General features: G+C 40.3%; 1 protein-coding gene across 3 annotated transcripts in view; it reads right to left on the bottom strand.

The window, feature by feature from the left end:
- Window positions 1-13202, bottom strand: part of plxna4 (plexin A4) — a 250922-nt gene extending 237720 nt beyond the window's left edge. Inside the window, exons 1-2 of one of the 3 annotated variants that reach the window (XM_039791207.1) lie at window positions 10473-11113; window positions 2844-2907 (exon numbers count right to left, since the gene is read on the bottom strand). The gene's annotated coding sequence lies outside the window, so the exon portion shown is untranslated. Of the gene's footprint in view, window positions 1-2843; window positions 2908-10472; window positions 11114-13056 lie in introns of those variants that run through there. The other 2 variants (XM_039791208.1, XM_039791206.1) reach the window with 2 other exon arrangements.
- Window positions 13203-23399: the final 10197 nt, after the last annotated feature.

Raw genomic sequence — 23399 nt, 5'->3', positions numbered from 1 at the left:
ATCCAATTCAAAATCTGCACAAACCACAGCCTCATAAATTACCACTGTGTTAAATCAACATATCATTTGTCACAATGTCAATGGAAAACTGAACACTGCATTGGATGTTGATGCACCGTCTTGTACAATACAATCATGTCTCATCTCTCATGTACCTCTGACTGTGTCTTGCTCTTAACTTTGTGGCTGCTTCAATTAGAAAGAAAAATATGACCTTATTTCCGACTCTGGTTCTGAAAAAGGTACAGTATGTGTCATACTTTGTCATACTGTTCACATGCCCATCCAGTGTAAATTACCTAGGTAGGCTATAGGCCATGTGGGATAGATGGAGAATGTGGGACATGCTAGTGAAGACAGAATATCTACACCTGCAGAAACTTGCAGCTCTGCGGTAATGGTCTCACAAAACTGAAAAATGTGCAGTTTGACAGGATGTGTCAAACGTGCCCTTCCAGCCGCTGAGATATCCCACTTTTAAACACATTCAGCAAATGGTGCTATATTATAACTACTGCCTGAGAAATAGCAAAGACAGAGGGACAGAAGAAGAAACAGCTGGCACGATTCAGCATAAGTGGAGAAGTGAATGTGTCATTTCCCTAAAAGGTCAAGGTAAAAAACGAAGATGAGTCAATGCTTTCACAGCGCATAGAAAGCGAAATAGCACTAATGCCATTACCATAACAAATATTAGTGATTATATAATGTGATATTTAGCCATCTCCTCAAACTAAATATCTTCACACTCCATTCCAATTATCTCTAAACACGTAACTAATGTGCACACATGCATAACATTTCTCCCTTTTTAAGTAATTCTTCTACTGTCTAATAAGAAAAGTATGTATCTATCTAAACTACTAAAACTATTGTTGGCATGATGCTGCCATTCTAGGTAGTAATTGCCAGTAATTGCCAATAATTGAGAATAATTATAGTGAAGAGTCTCCTTTGGGTTTGCAATGAAAATGTTGACTGTTAATATTTTATTGATGAGTCGAATGATTCACCACGGGAGTCATTCATGCAGCAGGTGCATGCCAAACTCATGTCCATTAAGGTGAATTTAAACTAAATACACAAACATAGTCCTAGAGATTCTGCAGCCTAAACATTGGAGATGAAGGTGATGTTGCTAAGAGTATTGCACGCTAATACACACATAGGCTATATGTGAGGTGCACCTACATAGTTTTCTTGCACCCCTTGCTGTGCTTGACTGCAAAGGGAAGGGTCAGAGCTCAAATGCTAAATCAAAGTGTGTTAACTGGCAGGTCAATGGAGGTGATGGCATTCAAGTAATATGTGCTGTTGGAGTCAATTATATTTTTTATATTAAAAAAGTATTAAATGTGTGGCTATGCACTGTGTGTGTTTGTGTGTGTGTAAGGAGAATGTCTATTCAGCCATAAATCTACACCACAAGCCAAATGTCAAAACAGTTTGGTCTACGGCTGCTGCCTTTGGCCTTTGGCTATGGTGGGTGAGCTAACCCAGGTTTGAGAGAGAGCCACTACATAGAAAGGCAAAACAGGTGTCATCGTGTGGGAATTGTGCCGGCATGAAGAGTTTTGTTACAAAGCAGGTTGCCAACCCTGTTTTTTTATGTATCGAACAGCCAATGTAAATTAGGGTTATGTCGACACATGGCCACCCCTAGGTTAATTATTAAACAATAAACTTCATCCATCACCCATCACACAGGATGCAAGGTTGTCGTGACAGTAGTTGACTTTTCAAAATCCATGTTGATATTAAAGAGATGTGGACAAAACACTGATTATTTCCGTCATACAGGCAGAAAACTATACAGCAAAGAGAGATGGCATCAATTTGTAAAGTTTGAGGCACTTAATAAGGGTGCATACATATTCTAAGTGTGTCTGAGAATCTTCTATAGAAACGGTGATGACTTTGTAGAAACTCATGACTGAAGCTCATGATTGAATTGTTATTAAAATTTCAGTATAATTAATATTAGATTTAAAATAAAAATTCATGCTACAGTTTGACATCAATACAAAAATGTACACATATTAACAAGAAAAACACTCTTGAACATCAGCTGGGAATATGTGTGAGCCATTTCACAAACTGAGAGGTGAGTAAACCAAGTTCAGGCAGATTTACAATCTATTACATGCCTTTCTACAGCTCCTCCTCTTTTTTTTTTTTTTTTTTTTTTTTTTTTTTTCTTCCTTCCCTACCGTCTGTATAAACTTTACATCATAACTTCTCAACTGCTCTATGCGCGATACAGATGGCATGTGTAAGATGCAAGTAGAAGATTTAAATGTGTTTTACCTCTGTCTGCTCTTCACTCTTCCTCCCTCCCTTTCCCCCTTTCTGCTTTCGTCTCTCCACAGTTGGTCATGGCTGTTTTTATACTTTGATTTTCTGCAAGCTTTACCTCATCACATTGCTTTTCCCAGATACATGGAGAAAAACCTCTTACACACACCAACTTACACATGGACAAACTCTCTCTCTCACACTCACACACACACACACACACACACACACACACACACACACACACACACACACACACACACACACACACACACACACACACACACACACACACACACATCTGGTAGCCAGATTTGCCAGTGGGCCCAGAACAACCCAATCAAAGCTCAGGGAGTGCCATGACAATGCAGAACGGATGGACAAAAAGAAAGGGGAGGGTGGAAGGAGGGATGAAAACCTCTTTCAGAACTTATTCTTTCTCCACAGTTACATTTGTAGACTCCGAGAGAGAGAAGATGGCCTTTTTCTGAGCCAACAGAGAAAAAAGTCATAGGGAGTATGCTTGATGCAATACCAAATTGGCTCACCTTTCCTCTAGTCTATCATTTGGGGATTGGAGTAGTGCTGATGTCTCCAGCAACTTCCAGTGCTCTGTGTGAGAGGTGGCAGAAGGAGATGTGTGCTCAGTACAAAAAGGCATGGTCATAACAGCCAAGACATTGTCCTTATTGATACTACTGGTATCTTGTATCTCTGCTCTCTTTCTGTTAGTATATTGTATATCATTGTATATTGGTCTTCCGATCAGACTAAACAAGCAATTTGAAGACATCAACTTGGGTTTTTATGAATAAATGTTTCATCAGAAAAATAACTGACAGATTAATCGATAATAAAAAATTGTTAGTTGCAGCCCCATCCTGCTCAGAAATCTGAAACTGATGGAAAATAAATGTTGCTGCTACTCAGAGTAGTATGAGCACCAAATAAGCACCACACACTCCATCAGTCACTGTTTTCAAATAGAGAAGACTTTGATTGTGGTAGAGGACCTTAAAATCCAGGCAATCTAACAGTCATTGTAATCAATGTGGAGTATTGGCACCTTTCTCTCACTGCTGATAGAAAAAGGGAAAGTAAAGGTCAAATGTCCATCACAGTATCAACCTATCATGTCTCTTTAGTGCCTCCTGCTATTTTTCAAGGCAAGCACAGCAGAGAGGACAATTTCTGTGGAGGGGCTCTCAGTTGACAAATCATGTTGCCATAGAAACGCTGTTAGTTGCGTGGGTGGCAGGTAAGGATGCTGTGTGTCGCTATAGTGAAAAGATTTAATAGCTAAACAAGAATACAAGCTTGAGATGGCAGGAAGCTTTCAGCGTTCAGTTGATGATTCTTAGTCCTAACAATCTTTTACAACAGGGGAGGGAGTGAGAAATGATGACATAAATGAAACACGGGTGAGAGTTGAGGGATGATATCATGTGTGAGTAAACACTTCCTGCAGATTAACCAGATTGATGAGTCATCAATTTGGGGAGGGATAGAGAGATTTGCTAGGGTACATGGCAAAACCTTTGACGTTCCAGTGCAGTCACCTTTTTCCTGGCAAGTTTAATCACAGCAATCAAAAATCACTACCCATCAGTAATTACATGTTTTATGCCAGGAGAGCAACAAACTTCTTCCTAGTACTTGGCGAGAGTTGGGCCCTGGCTAAGAGTCAATCACTGCATTCACATACAAGCCATTCCAAATCCCATCAACAGAAGAAAAAAAAAAGACTCAAGAAAGGCAAAATCCCAAACTCAAAAGGGAGTAGCACACAGGGAAGAATAACATGAAATCCCAGTGTAAGCCTTGTTAAATCTCTCTGTAACATCCCCAACATTATGCTGCTAGACTATGATATATCCAGAGGGGAGGGGGGAGACAGGAGATGCGGGGAGGGTATTACAGTACTGCCTTCTGGCTATAGCGCGGCAGCCCGCTGTTTCACAATTACTGTGGTAACACTGCATACTGATGCCCCCTGACACCACTGACACTCGGAGCAGACAGGAAGTGTGAGAGAGGGGACAAGAAAGAGTGGAACAGAGTGTGTGGGGGTGACAAGAGTGGTGAGACATATCATTAACTTTAAATTGTCTGGTCATCCCAACAGGGGATCCCTCCTGCTAGGAAACATTATACTATACTAGTAGTCAAACATAGTTATTACATTCTCAGTATATTTTTCTGTCAACACTATTCAGTATGGCCATTCCTACAGGGGTCTAAAAACACTTGTCAATCATAGCCGCACTACACTTACACAACACAAACTTTTTTAAATAACAGCAACAATACAGTCATTTTGCATGGTAATCTTAGTATTGTTCCATAGTATTTTGTTCACAGCAAAACCTGTAGAAAGCCTAATAAAAGCTTTGTGCATGCATCTACTGAAACCTTTTAACACTGGTGTTGTTTTCTTATTTCTAAGATGTGGTGCTTTGAGAATTCACCCCCCATAAGAAGTCACTGACCTTTTTCAGCACTTAGCACCATAAGCACATATCCTCTTTATAAGTTGAAACAAGTTCAACTTTTCTGAAATACAGTGCACATCAATGTCACTCCAGAGTTCCTACAACCAATACGGTTGAAGCAACGCTAGGACCAGGGTGCAGTGTCAAGAGCGTACATACTTCTGGCAACAAAGTGACATTAACCTACTACATGTGGACGGCACTGCAAGCCCTAATGCTTGCAAAAAGTTGACCTGTGGAACAAAACTTTAGAATTGCATGCTTAAGTAACATAATATCAAAACATGGTTTGTTCCTACAGTGGCATTTAAAATAAACTTTTGCTATTGAAGGAATGGAGTGGTGAGAAAAAAATCCAGGAAATGCCTGCCAGAACAGAGTCCCTGTGGGATAGATTACATGCCATAAAAATGTTGGTTGAAGGTTACATGATCAGACTTGAGAGCTCTGAGGTATTGTCTGATATGGATGAATCAAACGTGTGTGCACACATGCATGCATACTTAAGCATGCATGCCCATGCTTCTTTGCAACAGACAGGATGAAAATGGAATTAGGGGCCTAATCCTTGCGTGGACTTAAGGCGTCGGAGCGGGAGCAAATGAGAGAAAGAGGGGGAAAAAATGCCCCAAGACCATCTGCAATTTTCTCATCATTTCATGCGTCTGAAACAAAACAAATTTACTGCTTGTCATGCTTGGCTTGGCACACACAAACATAAGAGCCAATATACCACAGCATGTCAAGTGCCACTGCATCAAAGAGAGCTGTTTATATATATCACAGCTTCATTTAAATCATAGAGACCTGGGAGAAACGCTTTATATGGTCTTCTCAAAAGGAGCAGTCTGGAAAACCTACTGATATGTTGGGGCCTTTCTACATCTCCCTGATTCCTATCTAAAACAGCAACATCCCATGTCTCCTTCTTACTTTACACCGTGCCTCATAGGTCATTTCAATGTCACAACATGGGGATTTTTTCCCCCAACCTCACACACAAACACAACACAGATAAAGTTATGTGCTTGGCAGCTTAGAGTGAGGCAGAGAGATATGGGACGAGAGAGCTGGAGGCAGAAACAGTCAGTGAGAAAGAAGGATTGAGAAAAAAGATGAAAGGAAGCATGAGAGAAGGCTGGAGGGAGAAAATAAAAGTGGCACGACTGTGATATAGTAACATGTACATATATTGGGCCCCATTATAAAGGCACGTGACAGCTTAATAGGACTGGCTGCCAAGATGAAAAAAGAAGTAAGAAGTTCTGAAAAGCAGGATATGTGCGCACACACACACACACACACACACACACACACACACACACACACACACACTGTATACATATCTTCTCTGTAGGCCTCACGCATTTGCTGAGTAAACTATTCAGAGGAGAACAAAGGTTCTCATTAAATTGGATACTGTGACGCATATTGATTTCTCCACATAGAATTCACAACGCCTATTGTTTGGAGATCCTCACTTCAGATCTCTGCTGTCATTGCTGTAGCGAACATCAATATGCAGCAGTGCGATGCATTACCAAAGGGTTAATTACATACTTGTAAGCAATTACTCTCTTAATGTAGCGTAGAATCCTACTCCAAATTGGAGTTAGAGCAAAACCATCAAGCTGTCAGTCAGTGATACCATCTTTCTAAGACTTTGAACATAATATTGTACACCAAGTTTGAAGCCTACTCTAAGGTCAAGTCCATACAGGCAAGATAACAGGGACAGAGGTTTTATGTGGCAAGTAAAGGTCTAAGATAACTGTAACTGAAAAACATTGACTTTTCAAATAAACAAATACACTAATTGTAGAGGAGTAGCACGTCCCCAAAAAATATATATATATTCAATTTTATGTTAGCCCTGCAGCCATTGCTAAAGAATCCTGTGTCTAACTGTCCTAAAATATGGGAGTCAGATTATGGTGAGAAGAACAGTTGGTGACACAGAAATACAATTTGCAATCTTCCCTGTGGTGTTTGGTGGCACGGGAAAGGACAGGGGTCTAATTGGACACTAGCCTGCGTCTGGTAGTCCTGTCACAGCCCGGAGGGGTTTAAGTGAGAGAGAGAGTGGAAGAGAGGGAGAGAGAGAGAGAGAGAGAGAGAGAGAGAGAGAGAGAGAGAGAGAGAGAGAAAGAGAGAAAAAGAGAGAAAAAGAGAGAAAAAGAGAACGAGAACAAACAGAGAGCTCCATTCAGGTCCAATCCATAGACACATCATTCAGTCTGACATGACGATACATCTCTGTGACTAGAGTATTCATACAGGGCCTCACCAGGCCAGTCACAGATGTATCATTCACACCCACACACACAGACAAACACACTTCTGCGGAGTCTTGCCCACACTGCTACCAGACATTTATATCACTACGGATAATCTTTCTAAGATTCCCAATTCATATTCATTCACCGTTGTCCCTCTTGACATGAATGCATTGCAATTGTTTCTATGGAGCTTATTCTTGTAAGAACACCGCCCCCAAAATGCAGTGAATGTCTTTACTGCCAAGGCTGAAGTGAGAGTTTATCCATTAGCAAGCCATAATATTGACAGGGCCGTGCTCTCCGGGTCCAAACTCCAGACTTGTAGCCGTAACATTGGCCGACAGACAGGGGGTAGTATGTCAATGTGAGGTGCTTACAGGCCGATAAAGGCTGCTGTTCCAATTTCTATAGGCAGGCCTTGATGGACAGCACACAGGGAGAGAGGGAGAGAGAATCTAAGTGGGGGAGGAAGACTGAATAGTGCCAAGTGCTCTTACAGCCTCTAAGAGTTTAGAACTGAGCTGGAATTTGGTGAAAGGACAAGGAGGCAAGACATATATGAGATAGGATTATCAAACTGCTCAGGAACTAAATGTCTTTCCCTTAAGACCTTGACAGCAGCAACACACACACACACACACACACACACACACACACACACACACACACACACACACACACACACACACACACACACACTTGTATGTATACAAATCCTCTAAGAGGACCATCACACAAATAAGAACATTAAAAAATGTGTTGAGATACACATTACTATTGAAAGGAGAGAGAACATTTTGCCCTGTGAGTGACCTACTCTCCTTTAGCTCACAATTTCAAGTTGCACACAGTAAAACAGCAACTAATTAACCACACATCACCCAGTGGTATCTAATGTTTGTTTTTCAAGTTTTATTTCAGCTGTCTGTCAAATAACCACCAGAGTGACTTGGGGGCCAAAGCAGATTCTCTTCATGAAAAAAAGCATGAAATCCAATAATAATCCAATGTTTCTCAACACCACCCCGAAGCACATCTAAACATATGTAAATGCTACAAAACATTATCTATGGAAAAAATATTATATAATTTCCTAAGTAAAATGTAATGAATGAATAAACATCCATCCAGTGTACCAGCCTGTGAAGCCACACTGCCCCTCATGGTTTTTGCAGGATATAGCCTCGTCCCTTCAGCCACACGATTGCCCAATAAACACAAGGGGATCGTTAGAAAACCAAAAATAACCCACACAACTCAAAACCTATCATGACAGTGCTTGAAAGACATCTGTGCAACAGCAATAACACAACTGTGTACATTAAGTATAGAGTTAAATCAAAGAGCGTTTGGAGGGGCAACAGTGAATTGATGCATTGAGTCTGGAGTGCAGGTGGATAGACGGAGGAAGAAACCGACAGAGGGGCTCAAAGTACTCAGTGCGACTGCTGTATTAGGGATCAGCATTTTGCATAGGCTGAAGCATCTGTTTTCTGTGCATGAGGTGCAAAAGAGAGGGTGGGAGGAAGGGTAGTAAGGAAGTGAGGTAGCGATGGAGAAAAAAAAGAAACAAAGTATGTCCATGACTTCAAAAGCGGCATTTGGATTCAGGGACCTACATCACACTTTTGAAACTACAACGTGTGCTGAAGAGTCTGCACTGTTACTTCCCTTGCTTAAATGTCTTAATCAGCTCAAGCACCAACAAACCTTCCCATTCGAGTATGGCACTGATTCCAGGAATGGCACACAGATACGCTGCAAAGGGGATGATCAACCCTGTGAACTAGACTAAAATTTAGACAAAAACAGAAGTAAGATACTGTATATAGAGCAAATGCATTGCATTTACCTATCTTAAACATTCAGCATTGAGAAAAAATGACTCATCATTGTTCATCATCACTCTCTATGTGGCACGACTCCAACATGGGTAAAAGTGCAGAGCAGACAAGAGGAAGGTGATTTGTAAATGTCTCAAAATACCTCAAAATCATCTCAGAAAATTAAAGTCATCAAGTTTGTTTAACTGTAATTTGGCTTAAACTTGAATTCAACTTTCAAGCCATATTTATGAAAATAGTAAAATAGACAGACGCAAACATAAAATTCATACATTTTGCTCTTCTCTTATTTATAGCCTATCAAAACAAAAATCACACAGATGTTTTTCAATAGTAAAAAAATAAATAAAAAATAACAACTTTAATCTTAAATTACACACAGCATGGAGATACTATACAGCCTAGGTGATACAATTCCATGATTTAAGATAAAGTCACATGTAGCCTAGCTTGCCTTACTACATACCACAGATAGTCCCTGTAGATATAGTACAATGTTTCTGTTAACTTGAGCGTCCCTAAAGTCAAGCCCTTCCCGAAGCGCTCTGTCTGAGGCACATCGTCAAGTTCAAAAGCTTTGAGAGAAGACCAGCGTATCCTAGTGATACGGAACCTGTTAGGGTTTTAAATTGCATAACACAACGTGCGTTTTCCACATATCACAAAGTACAGTCGACACAGCTACTCTAAAATTATAAATGTGCGGCTACATTGGTAGTTCTAAAAAATAATAGCCATAAACTGGATAGCCTATTAGGAGACGTTTAAGGCAGAAATACAAGAAAATCACTCATATGGATTGTCCAACTGTGATGGTAGCCTACTATAAAGAACACGTTTAGAAAGACTCTTCATAGTATACCATGCTTGAATAGTTTATTGCTACAAAAAAAAAAATCATCCCAATGTGCATCCCTAAAATGACATGCTCCAAAACGGCATGGATTAAAGAACTTTTCTAAAAGAACCACGGGGTGTTCATCATTCTAATTCACAATGTTTCACATCAACCTTTTAAATTTTGTCCGTTTACATTATTTAGAGCCGATCACAATTGCAATCCATGTCTACACGCCACTAAATGCTAGTCCTATAAGCACTGGGTTTATCTCCAAAGGCACTGCGTAAATCCGACGCGGAATCCCCGACAAATATATCAGTTTTAACCTTCAGAGTTAACGTGGCAAGAGGAACAAGCACAATTTGGAATGCAGGTCTCTCTGGCTTACAGTGGATGAAGGGCATGAATGATACGAAGCGTCAAACGGAGGGAATCCAGTCAATAAATGGTCCCAAGTTGAGAGAAATTGCACGTCGTTAAAATGTTCTGCAATCCTCCCCGGGGCTAGTTGTACCATCCAAATAGACAGGTTTGGTATGAAACCCGCTCGATCGCCGGTGTGCGCAGAGCGGGCATGGCGCAGCTAGAACAGGTGCAACACGCCTCCCGTCACCTGGCTGGTGCAGTGGCAACCTCACACCCAAAACACCACTATAATGGCACCAAAGCACCCTGCAAACAGTCCTGGCTGTGGAAACTAACGCTGTGTCAAGCCTCTTACCTGTAATCTATGCAGATATCACTTCACAGCCGCAGACGCATCGACACTGCGGATAAGAGGTACGTCCAGCAATTTCCAACTCCTCTTACTCCCCCCAAAAATGAGAAATGCTTAGAATAATGTTATATCCTGATCAAACGACTTGTCCACTTTAAATCCCGGTAGATATGTAGTAAGAAGGCAATTCCTGCACTGGAAAAAGAAATAGCAGCAGACTTCCAGCAGCATCCCCGATCAGCAGGACCTTACTACGCCGCTCTGAGCGTTATGAGACCCGGGAGCTGCACCTCCCATTCCCCGGCGAGGACGCACTTTGCATGCCGTTGGAAAAGCCGCTGCGCCTTACGGGATACCGCAGGAGGCTGTGCTTGTGTGCGCGTGTGTGTGTGAGCGTGTATGTGTGTGTGCGTGTAGAGAGCGTGTGTATAGATGTGACTCAGTGCGGTGCTCCTGCAAAACTGAGGTGCTGAGGGTGCTGCAGCGGAGTGCGAATGGGAGAGAGGGAGTGCGGGAGGGACGGGGAGAGACAGGGAGGGAGAGAGAGAGAGAGAGAGAGAGGGAGAGAGAGAGAGATGTGAGCTGCCTCGGAGTTTGAAGCTTCGCAGCGGATCTTGAGGATCTGGAGGGACTGAGTACGAGATGGCGCTTCGCCAGTTGCAAAAGGCGACTGTTTTTACCAAGGATTTTGCCTCGCCCGCAGTAACATTTCTGGTCTGGACGGGGCTGCTTTTGAGTTAGCCTTAATTTGTCCCTGGCACCTACCCTAAAGAGGCTTAGTCTGAGCACTATACAAAACAACAACAAACCATTTGCCATTTATTACCACGTTTATGATCTAAAATCGTTTAAAGACAGTGTCAAAGTGCCTGCTGAAATGAGACAATTCCGGTATCCAATGTAGTTTGTCAGCATCTCTAAACATTCAAGTTTAAGTTTAAGTTGAAACATTTTCAAGTTTAAGAGCTCCGCCCTTTGATGGATAGGCTAGTTTTCTCCCAAGAAAACAACAATACGACAGATAGCCTATGATCTTAAATCAAGCTCATGGTTTGTTAAAATAGAGGTTTATGTAATGCATTCATTCCGTTGAGAATGGGATTTGGCAATGCCAAAGGGGAATTTACACAAATACGCTACAATACCAGGGTGAAATGATCAGATCATCGGATTTGAATATCTAATCGCAGGATCATTTAAAGATGGAGATTAGGCAACACAGCAACATAATTACGACACTTGCATAGTTGTAGGGGATTAGAATATGCATTTTTGTTCTTTGATGATCTTTTAACATGTCCCCACACACACACACACACACACACACACACTTTTGAAGCAATTCATATTCTAAAGGACTAATTATGTAATCATGTCTTTAACGAAATAAGCGGTGTGGGGGTACAGGAATAATACATTTGTAATAAAATAGGCTACTAAGCCTACTCCTTATCTTCAAAAACAAAAAAATAATATAGCTACAAACAAATCCATCAACATCGACTAAATTTACTTTTATTTTCATCTTATGAGATAACTTTCAAATTAAGCCCTGTTGGCATGTAATATAAGTATCTCAAACAGTCAATGGCAGGATGGAGGGTTTGGGAGTCTGGCAATGAGTTTAATAAAGAACAACTGACTGGAGAAAAAAAGAGCGTTTATCCTATATCCCCTCAGACAGCAGTGTGCGCTCAGAGGGGTCTTTTGTGTGTGTGTTTGTGTGTGTGTGTGTGGGGCTTCCCGCTGCAGCATCCTCTCCATCCCTCTATCCCGTCCCCTTTCCCTCCTTCTCTCCCTCCCTCCCTGATCTTCCTTCCAGAGGGGTTCCTCGCTTTAAAACACTGCATCAGAGCCCCACCTACAGGCCAACGAAACTGTACAGCCAGTGACACTGACAAATAGGCTACAAACCGAGACAAAGTGCTTCACTGGCCCTGCAGTGCTTCACAAGTTTTTCTTGGATTTTAAGTAAATGTTTTTAACGTACAAGGACAACTGTGGAAACACTGTTATGATACAAATGTTACACAAACATCACGTAAACGTCAAGCCAGATAAGTGCTACAATGAGCTGCTGCCTCATTCATGCTAATATTAGGCGTATAAGAAAAGGGATAGAAACATGATGGAGACACAGCCTACTGTAGGCTACCGTCAAAATGAAACAGAATAGGCAGTCTAACAATATTACATTATATAGCCTAGGCTATGTGTAAGGTGTTCTCTTGGGAGGGGCTAGGAGGACCAAAAGGCTGAAAGCGGAAGGTTCTTTTTCTTGTTTTTGATAAATGGCGGGTGGCTGGTACATTACCGCCACCTACTATAGCCTACTAGGGTTTGGACCAGAGTTCCTTATTTCCCAAAATAAAACAAAAAAAACTAAACAAAAACAAGCGGAAGTTCCAACATGTATACACCGTTTAAAGGCGAAAATGAACAACAAAACTGCTAACACTGGCATTAACACAGCATTAACACTGCTAACACTGGCATTTAGATTGCATGTAAGAATGGCGTTGAAGTAGCCTAACTGAAAGAACCCGAAAACAACCACTAATAACATTACAAAAAAAAACTTACTTACCTCGATTTTTTTTCCACAACTGTCGATCAATAAGTAAACTCCGGCGTTTAAATGCATCCTTAGCACTAATTTAAACTAAAGTAAGGTAATAAAGTAAAAAAAATTGACGTTTAAGCAATTTAATGATTGTCAACAAAGAAGTAGTGTTACAGCACTAATTAACGCCAGCTTGGAGTCACGCGACTGTAATCTCGCCCACGTGTATTCTTCATGCTTTAGTGACAAAAAGCCCATTTTTGAAACTTCTACTGCAAAATAGACTAAATACACATATTAAAGTCAAATGATCACATAATAGGTATACTTAGCTAGGGAAGACTATTTTAAACTAAACAGGCCTGATAAAAAAGAAATAGGCTTAAGACTACTTTGCCTTGAGGTTTCTGTTTTAAAAAAAGCTTTTTTTCCACACTGTATTCGGTTTCACATATTCTGTATCTGCTTGTTCAAATTGAGATATTAAGCCTGGTGTATCTTTGTATACAGATTTCCCTTCACATTAAACATATTTGGTATCTTGGGAAACGTTGGGACCTCTAATAGAACTTAAAATCAAGTTCTGTGAGTTTAAAATGATGAAATAATGGACTAAGATGGCTATTTGTAAACAAAAAAACACAAAGGTTTATAAAGTCCAATGTCACCTCTTGAGAAAGACCCCTTGTAAATCAATTCACACAATAAATCAACAATAGCTGTGTGTTTGGGAGTGGTCGCTGTTTACAAAACGCGATTTGACAGGCCATTGATTTCATTGTGTCAGATCTGTGTTCATTTATTATACTTTGTTCCTGACAGCATCTGAGGGTTTCTCTCGTGGAGTCAATTGAAGGATGAAAATGCATTGATATCAACAAACCTATTGGCTTCATTTAATTATTTAACACAAGCACAGAGCTAAATCAACAGTCTGTGGATCTTAATATCAGATAACTTTCAAAGCACAGCAAATCAATATTGCTGCAATCTACAGTGACAATAGTCATTCCATGAAGGGTCAGGATCGCATGACCTTTTGAAATTAATGTTAAGGTCACTGGTCCATGTGTAGATTAAACATGCTTGGACCAAATGATAATGGGTCTGTTGTATAATTATGTTTTATCATTGGAGTTCTATCCTATCTGTGTGTTGCATGAGCATATATTATGTCAAGGACAAACAGGTTTGTCTAAAATGCATATAACACTATATATATATATATATATACTTTTAACTTTATAGTATACTTGGTTAAAACATTGATCAGACAGTAGAACATGTGCATGCATGTCAGGTAAGATATTCAAGAAAAATTGTATCCATTATTCCCTCTTACAGTAAAAACAACTTACAGTACAATACTATTGGTGTCAGTGACCCTTTAGGTAAGGTAAACTTTATGGTTAATCAATACCATGCACATGGGGGTGTTGACATGGGGGGGTGTTTAGCATAATTATTTGTTAGTGTCAGCAAAACAATCTAAGCACAAGGTCCATTAGTAGCTGTTCTGGAGTTTTCAGTCATCCTCAGCAGATGGAGTAGACCAGTTGTCGTAGAATTCAATTTCTCTGGGCATTTAAAAGACTTCTATTCCATGTTGGTTTAGTAGTTGAGATTAAAGTTAATTCTTTATCTTGGAAACAGCAGTTGGCAAAACAGACAACAACATCCATTAGCAGCTGTTTTGCAGCTTTCATTAGTATCACAAGATCTTCTTCAGCGGATGAGGTTTGTCCAGTTGTGGAATTGTACATGTTAAAATATCCATTGCACTTACATTACAGTATTTCTTAATCCAATAGGTTTAATGCCACAACAGGTTTTTGGCTGACATTGATGCAAAATAACATGTTGTATTTTACTGAGTTAGAAGTATAATGACAAATGGCAGGTTATTCTTATACAGGTTTTTAAGTATACATTTAAATGTTTGTATATTAAGAGTTCAGTAAATCTGGTTCTGTTGTATGAAAGCCTGTGTCTGCAAGGGCAGAGGAGGAGAAGAGGAGGCTAGTTCGGTGCTTGGCCCTTTATTAAAATGCGCTGACCAATCTGACTTTCCCATTTGTCTTGCAAATGAGATGATGACTTATGGAGGCAACATGAATAGCTTTGATGAAGCCTCCTTTTTAATGCAGTCAAGTGGGTTGGAGGGAGGTGCGTGTGTGTATCTGTGTGTCTGTGTGGATCCTGTTGCCAGCTGGCACAGTGTTATTTCAGCAGCTCTCCTCATTTTGCCGAAAACTGTGTGTGTGTGTGTGTGTATGTGCATGTGTGTGCATGTGTGTGGTTACACATGAGCCTGCATTGCGTCCCTGTGTCCTTTTGAATTAACTCAGTGAACCCCTTTAAACACAGCTGTACGTGGTTTATCTTAAGCCTGTGGGGATACAGAGATCACCCCACAGTGGTTCACTGTTCCCGGGGGTCTTCCCCTTTCCCCTGCTGAAAGCCCCAAAACACACACACACTGTATCACCAACATAATAGACATTCATCACACATCTGTCACTGTATATCCCTCAATGCGGAAGGCTGCTAAATCATGTATACAAAGCGTGTATATATCCGCTTTATGGTCAATTTGCAAGTAATTTCTATCCTAGGGATGATAATATTTATGAGCTGCCAATGGTGATGCCGGATTTAGTGTGTCCATCTTCATAAAAGTGTATGGCCATTCCCTTCACTCTCTCAAAGGCGTAATTCCTCCTGGTTTAAATCACACTGAAACACTGGATATGTCAGCCTCATCCATGATATCTCATTTCCGACGAAAATCTATTAGGGTGTCGCTGAGCTAATGAAGTTTTATGTGCTGTATGGACGCAATGAATGACACTCTGATATCCCATTGATTTGGATTGTAAATAGGTTTTCAATTTTCTGTCTGTTTTGTGAGCTACTGGATAGTAAATTATATTGAAGCTGACATTTTTGTATATCTTGTGGGTGAATGTGCATGTGAATGGGCGGGTTCGTGGTAGTGGATGGACGGGTGTGTTGAATATGTCACTCAGTCATATAATTAGTTAGTTTGCATATTGATTTTTTGTGTGAATGTGTGTTTCAGTTTTTAATCCATCATGCAGTTTATGTTTATTCATCCATGTATCATCTCCATCAGCTTCCCCATCAGGCTAGCAGCTGCCTGTCTGTCGATCCACATAGCTGTGTGCATGTGTGTGTGTGTGTGTGTGTGTGTGTGTGTGTGTGTGTGTGTGTACCAACACACTTCATTGCCAGGTGAGTCAATGTTTTGCCAGCCATTTCTCCAGAGATCCAAGCTCATGTCCATGGAAACCCAGACCAAGCCACCCCCCACCATACCTCTTTCTGCCCCCTCAGTATTAAACTCTTTGGATGGGCACTGCAGATGGTCAGAGGGTTGGAAACTGGGGACACATATTATACATGCAAACAAACTCTAGGCAACCAAAAATAAAGTCATAAAATGGAATCATGCTCAAAGAGTGCACACTGTGAATTCTCACAATCCCTCTCCACGATAGCCCAGTATCCATTTAAATCCAGTGCCAACATCAAGTGCCAATACAGGAAGCGGAAAGTAGGGTGTGTCGAGGTCAGGGTGGTGGATGGCTCTGAAGCACTTCTGACTTTAATGCAGCAGACTGGGGTTTTTCATACAATTCTCACATCACTGTAAATTTAAATAAACAGTATTTTCCCTTGCTCAAAATACACATTTAGAACATTTGCTCTGTTTTGCTTTGCGCTGGTATTGCCAACTGGTCGTCTTTTGCACATGAAAAAAGAACATGAGAGGCAGAGGTGAAAAATAAGTGGAAAATGTGTTAAATGTGTGAAATCATTAATATGTTAGGTCGAACAACTAGTCAGCCAGCTCCGTCTCAGTAGTTGCCTACGCTGCAAATTCAACATGCTCAAAATGTCCAAACAGCTGTTGATGAGTGGCCGCCTAGAGCCAGTGGAAGCAGACAAACTGCAAAAACTACATGCAATGGTCAGCCACAGTGGCGCCTACTGTTGGCTTGGTGTGTCATGGCCCAAGTCCTTCTTGCTGCCAACAAAATGATAAGAGTGTCTTCCTCTTTTTCACAAGGCAAGGTAGACTGATAAGGACCAAGCCAGACTGTGTAGTATGAGAGTGCACTTGTATTTCACTCATCAGTCTGCTCTCTTTTAGTCACACACAAACACACACACACACACACACACACACACACACACACACACACACACACACACACACACACACACACACACACACACACACACACACACATACATAAAAACTGAGAATCCATTGCTGTGGTCTGTGGATATAATCAATTGACAGTATCTTTCACCAACTTGACCAGGAGCTTTCAGCACAATATCGACTGGCACCGTTCCACATTACACACTATCACTATTCCTCTTTCCACTTCCCCTTTGAAATGCATCCCTTGGCCAAATGTATGTGTGTGTTCATATCCACTGTCGGTGATAGCTTTATTTTGCAACTCCATGTCTTCAGATATTCTTGTCTTGTGATAGTTATCCATCCTGATATTCTTGGCTTGCATGACTATTTCTAAGGATGTTTACGTGCATGTAATGAATTTATTTTGGGTCTTGTGACCTGCAGTAAACCCATTTTCAAAAAGCAGTTAGCCTTCTGCACATACAAACGTGTCACTTAAAATCAGTGTGACGTGTTTAAATACATCATGTTAAATATTTGGGGACAGAAAAGTTTCAAAAGGGCATGACAACACAAGCATATCACAGACCCATTCATGCAAGTTTGCAGTTTGAAATACACAGATGGAGAAATGAAATGATTAATCCTCCCTTCCCACAATCCCTCCATCCTTGGGCCTATATTCCACCTTCCCCACTGATCATGTTATTGCTGAAAAATGGCATGTATGTCAATCATACCTTCACTGAATATAGTGTAAAATATATGCATTTACTATATCCATGGCATTTAGTCTTGATTCAGTCCATACGCGATGATACATAAATAGGAAGTGAAAACATTAACTTACCCACAAATGTTATTTTTGCTGTTAATTGATTGAACACGGAGGGAACACATTTACATTTTAAATTGATCATTGTCTTCCAAGTCTGACGGAAGAGCTCTAAATTGTGTAATTTTGCATGCATGAATACATGTCACAAACAGGCAGTGTCATCACACTCTGCCAGAAAGTGCTGTATGTGTTACCATAAGCAATGAGTGGCAGACTATATCATATTCATTTTGCATGGTGATTTTGACAGAGGAATTGCTGCACTTTGTTAACAAACAATAACTGAGAACGCTCAGGCGTGTAGACAACACACTATAATGTTGCTATATTTGACAGTATTTTGCACCAAAGCTAGGAATGCACAAAACGTACCTTTGATTTACAAAGTCTGTTTGTCAAACAACACGTAGGCGAGCATCTTTATTAAAACATTTCAATAGATGCCCAAGATGCATTTGTTGTTTGCATGTGCAGTCACAGAAGAAATCCCTTTTAATGCGTACGTCCTGGATCTGCCCTGCCTTTGATAATCCTTCATTGAATCTTTTGTACTTGGGTTGTAGTAATACTTTATAATCCCTCTCTGCATTGCTTGTGATGTTTCCACGATAAAACAAATAATTAAATGCAAAAAATAGTACCAAGCACAGCAACCAAAACAGTATATTGTATATGTAGAAGCTTCCATGTTTATATTAGGGTCAGAGGGAAAATCCATTCTGATCAGTCCACAATGACATTGCAGTAAGAATATTTTCAAACCATGTGTAAGCCTTTGGTGAATAGCGTAGAAGCAAATGAGTATATTGTGGCATAAAAGCTGGGCTTGTTTAAGCAATTTTACCCCAGGTAGAGATAATGTGCTGCAGTAAAAGGTGAAACTGATATTTCAGTCTACTGTTGTGTCACAAATAAGGGGTTAGAAAATAGCTTCATCACAGCTTTCATTGCAAAAGGAATTATGTAAACTATGAAATACCTGCCAGAACCATCCAAACTACACAGCCGTCTAGTCATGGGCATCTGATGATACTGGCACCGCATTCACTGAACATACAGGCACATATTTGATACACCTACACAGGCAGGAGACATGCATACAAACACATGGACACACGTACAAAACAAATCCTTAGTACCCTATTGAAATGTCATCAATGTGCAAAGGAAAGCAGTCACACATAAATCATTTTAACTGCAATGCAGGGCTGTAGTCAAGGGTAATGCATGTTAACATCAATTGTTAGTGAGGCACAATTTGTAGTAAAGAAAAGGGTAGCCACACCGGCAAGATTCCAAACACAACATGAAATCTGCTACAGCTCCCAAAAAGATTGACAGATCTTTTAATTTAGTGACTTACACTACACAAGAGCTGTATTTAAATTATTAATGTTTTCTGATGCTGTTGAAGGGTTGTTTACATTAGGAATTATTGTAAACACAGCACTAGATTTGGCCAGTAGTTTCAATTTATGATTAGTTAAAAAAGCACACAGAATGACTTATTTATAAGTCAAACTGTTCACTTATGTATGTGGCAAACATTTTTTCTAGAAATAACATTAATTTACTACTGATTTGCAACAGTAAATATATTTTGGAGGTAACGTAATGCCTGAATTTAAAAAAACGTCCATCAACATAATGAGGACATGATGATTAACATATTTGGCAAATCCAAAAAATTTGATACTGAACTTATCAGTAAAATGTTAACTCATAATCGCAAAATAAGAGATCTTGCAATACAATATCTGCTATCTATGTACGAGACATAATGTGTTTATTTCTGTTTAGTCAATCCACAATCTCTCCTTAACCAAAGTGCTGTTGTTGCCTTAATCAAACCATAGACAAGGATCAGGATGTAAACCTGGTGTCAAAGTCCGACAGCACTTAGTTTGGCCACCCTCCACCTCACTGTGACTTCTATGTTGCACATACTGTAAATGTAGCACCACATTCACTCAGAAAAACATTTCCTGTGAACATAATCCAGGCAGTTATTACATTTCTCAACAGAATGTAATTGGGAAAACAAATTAGTAGTATATAAACTTAATTTCTAAGAGACAGGGCTGATGTGATTATACTTGACTGTATTTGGGCTGATTCCACATTTGTTCATTTTGTTGTTCCATTATATTCCTGAATAACAATAACACTGCTTTATGACAAACACCATTGTGCTTGATTCAAGATTGTTTTTTGAGATAGATGCATAGAGACTGATAGGTCAATCTATCCATCCATCATGGCCTTTGCAGGCCTACAATAGATGAGCTGAGATAAGGTAGGGTTAACACTAACAGCCCTGTGTGGAAATACTGTGTTCAACTCTTCTGCTATTTCAGTAGTTCAACAGTCTCCCATCAACAACAGTCTCCCATCTTTAAAAGAACGCGCACACATTTGCTTGCACATAAACAACACAGACATGCACACAGACACACAAATAAAGAAGTGGATGAAGGAGAAGACTTCAGCAAGCTGACAAGCCGGAGATTAATCCATCTTTCCCAGCCAGTCACCCCCACTCCCTCCCTCCTCTCATTTCTCTTTCCAGCCTCATTGTTTTCAATAAAGTGTCAAGACTGGCCATTTTATAATCACATTTGTGACTTGGGATCTGGGATTCAGATGCAATCAATGTCTATTAGAATCACATGGTTATTGATTGAAAGAGGAGAGATGGTGTGAGTGATCTCTCTCATTTTCATCCTCACTCTCTTCCTCACACATATTGTACACATATTTAGATAGTGCCAAAGCTGGGATCTGTACATTCCTGTCTACAGGTTGCTGGCATTTCACTGGCAGTAACTGGAGCGTCTTACTGTTAGAACAGATGGAAAGGAAATAGATATCAAAAATGAAATAATGAATCAGCCTAAAGAGAGCCCTTAAATTGCTAACTGGTAAGAAAGGTTCACCCCCCCTCCCCCCCCCCAGCCATTTGTAAAGATACTGCTACTTTTTTGCATCATATCAGTGTACATGATTTACATATAATAGCATTTTGTTGGATTATGTGTATTTTTGGAAAGGAATTCTTATGTCATGCTTGTGTATCAAGTGTCCCTAAATTCCAGAAATGGTTGTGAGGGATTATTATCACATGAACTACTGTTCTGATTTACTAAAGGTTTATGAAAATATTGATGTTATATGTGTTTGACAGGCAGAGTGAGTGGTTCAAAAAGTGTGTAGCTGTGTATTTGAGTAACAAGATAAAACACTGAATGTGAAAAAAGACTATAAAGCATTGATAAAGAGTACGGAGCTGGTGTTTTTTGTGCCTTTCCATGTATTCCTTACATTGTATTAACCCTATACAGCTCTTTCTCTGTGTGTGTGTGTGTGTGTGTGTGTGTGTGTGTGTGTGTGTGTGTGTGTGTGTGTGTGTGTGTGTGTGTGTGTGTGTGTGTGTGTGTGTGTGTGTGTGTGTGTGTGTGTGTGCTTATGTGTTTGTTGGCATACAGCAGTGCTTGTTAGCCAGGGTCTGTGCAGAAAATCCACAAGGTGACATTTAGGGGACAGTTTCACACACTGAGGATAACTGCTGTTAATTACCTGCTTCTGGAAACGTCACCCAGCCTTACGATAGCTATATATCAGGATACATGTGTTGATTTCTGTGAAAATTGTCTTACATTGCAGGTGAAATGTATATTCTACATGCATTACAAAATAAATACATAAAAAACCGCTGCAGAGCACACAATGTCACCCAAAGACATTTTTGAATTTTTTTTGTCTGGCCTTCACTTCTTAAAAGGGTTCTTTTAGGGTCAAGACATTATTGGTAAGGTTAGAATTAAGGTAGGATAAGTGTTTGACATGACATTTAGGAAGGATAAGGTTAAGATTAGAGGCTATAGGAAAGTGTGTGTGTGTGTGTGTGTGTGTGTGTGTGTGTGTGTGTGTGTGTGTGTGTGTGTGTGTGTGTGTGTGTGTGTGTGTGTGTGTGTGTGTGTGTGTGTGTGTGTGTGCTAAAAAGCCTAAAGTCCCAGGACAACTCATTAAGTGTGTAGCCCTTCCATAGAAGAATAAGGAGAGCAGGACACTGTGCTGCAGTCTGCACTCAGCATGCCAGTCACACACAGGAAGCCGTGTGTGTGTGTGTTTGTGTGTGTGTGTGTGTGTATGTGTGTGTGTGTGTGTGTGTGTGTGTGTGTGTGTGTGTGTGTGTGTGTGTGTGTGTGTGTGTGTGTAGGAGAGACATACACATCCAAATCACAGTTACAAAAAACATGGACTGTTTCTTTGCCTCTCTCTCACATTCTCTCACACACCCAAAAGTACAGACACAAACACACACAAAACTTACAAAGGCTGACATGGATTTATGTTCCCCACTGCTCAAAGAGACAAGCCTCGGGAAAAGGGGCAAATCCAACCAAAGAATGGGAACACCCATTGTTCAGAATCACGCACGCACGCACGCACGCACGCACGCACGCACACAGACACATCTTTCACTCTTAACTGAAAACAGCTTATTGACTGTGCAGTGTTTAAAGCAGACTTGTGTGTGTGAAAGGCTGTTGATTTAGTCATTGCATGTGACTGTCTCCTTAATGGAATAATTGAGTCAAGGACTTCTATTGAAAAAGAAACACACTCACACTGATAAATGCTGATGGACGGAGAAATCTGTGGACTACGTTCCCTGTGATCATTGATAAGAATCCCTTGGATTTAAGTTATTTGAATGGAAATCAAGCATGGAATTATGTTTGGTTACTGTCTGAAATGTGTGTGTTTCCATGAAATGGAATTTGGTGAAGTCATTTCTGAGACGGCTGGGGACGGCGAGGTTTTAATGAGCGCTTGTTTGATTAGGGAATTGGAAACTGGAAGGTCTTTTTTTTTATGCTGATTTACTCTGCTTAGTAATAAAGTAAACACAGTTTATATATGCATGTGTGGTTTTTCATTTCTTCTATCCATTCTTTCTTTCTTTTTGTATTTTCACTCTCCTTCCTGTCTTATGTTGTTTTCTATTATCTAAACTTCATTCTGAATTCAATATTTCTAAACAAAGAGAAGAAAATGAGATCTTAACAAAACTAGAGACAGTGAAAGAGAGAGAGGGTAAATGAAGGAGAAATGACATGAAGCTTTTGTGCGGCTCTCTTTCTCCACCAATCTCACTCTCAGTCGATGAACGAGAGAGTGGGGGAAAAAACACAAACAAAAGGAAAATAGACTATGCTCCTCCATCTTTCCTCAGCCTCCTGACAACTGCACAGCAATCGATAATCAATCCCTAATCTCTCTCAGCTCTCTCTCACCTTCTCTCTCTCTTCCTCTTTTGCTCCATCCTCTCTTTCCTTTCAAGCCCCT

Source organism: Perca fluviatilis, chromosome 23, assembly GCF_010015445.1.
Source record: "Perca fluviatilis chromosome 23, GENO_Pfluv_1.0, whole genome shotgun sequence".
Lineage (NCBI taxonomy): Eukaryota > Metazoa > Chordata > Actinopteri > Perciformes > Percidae > Perca > Perca fluviatilis.
Note: the sequence above shows the minus strand (reverse complement) of the source record. Positions and strands in the feature narration are given on the sequence as shown.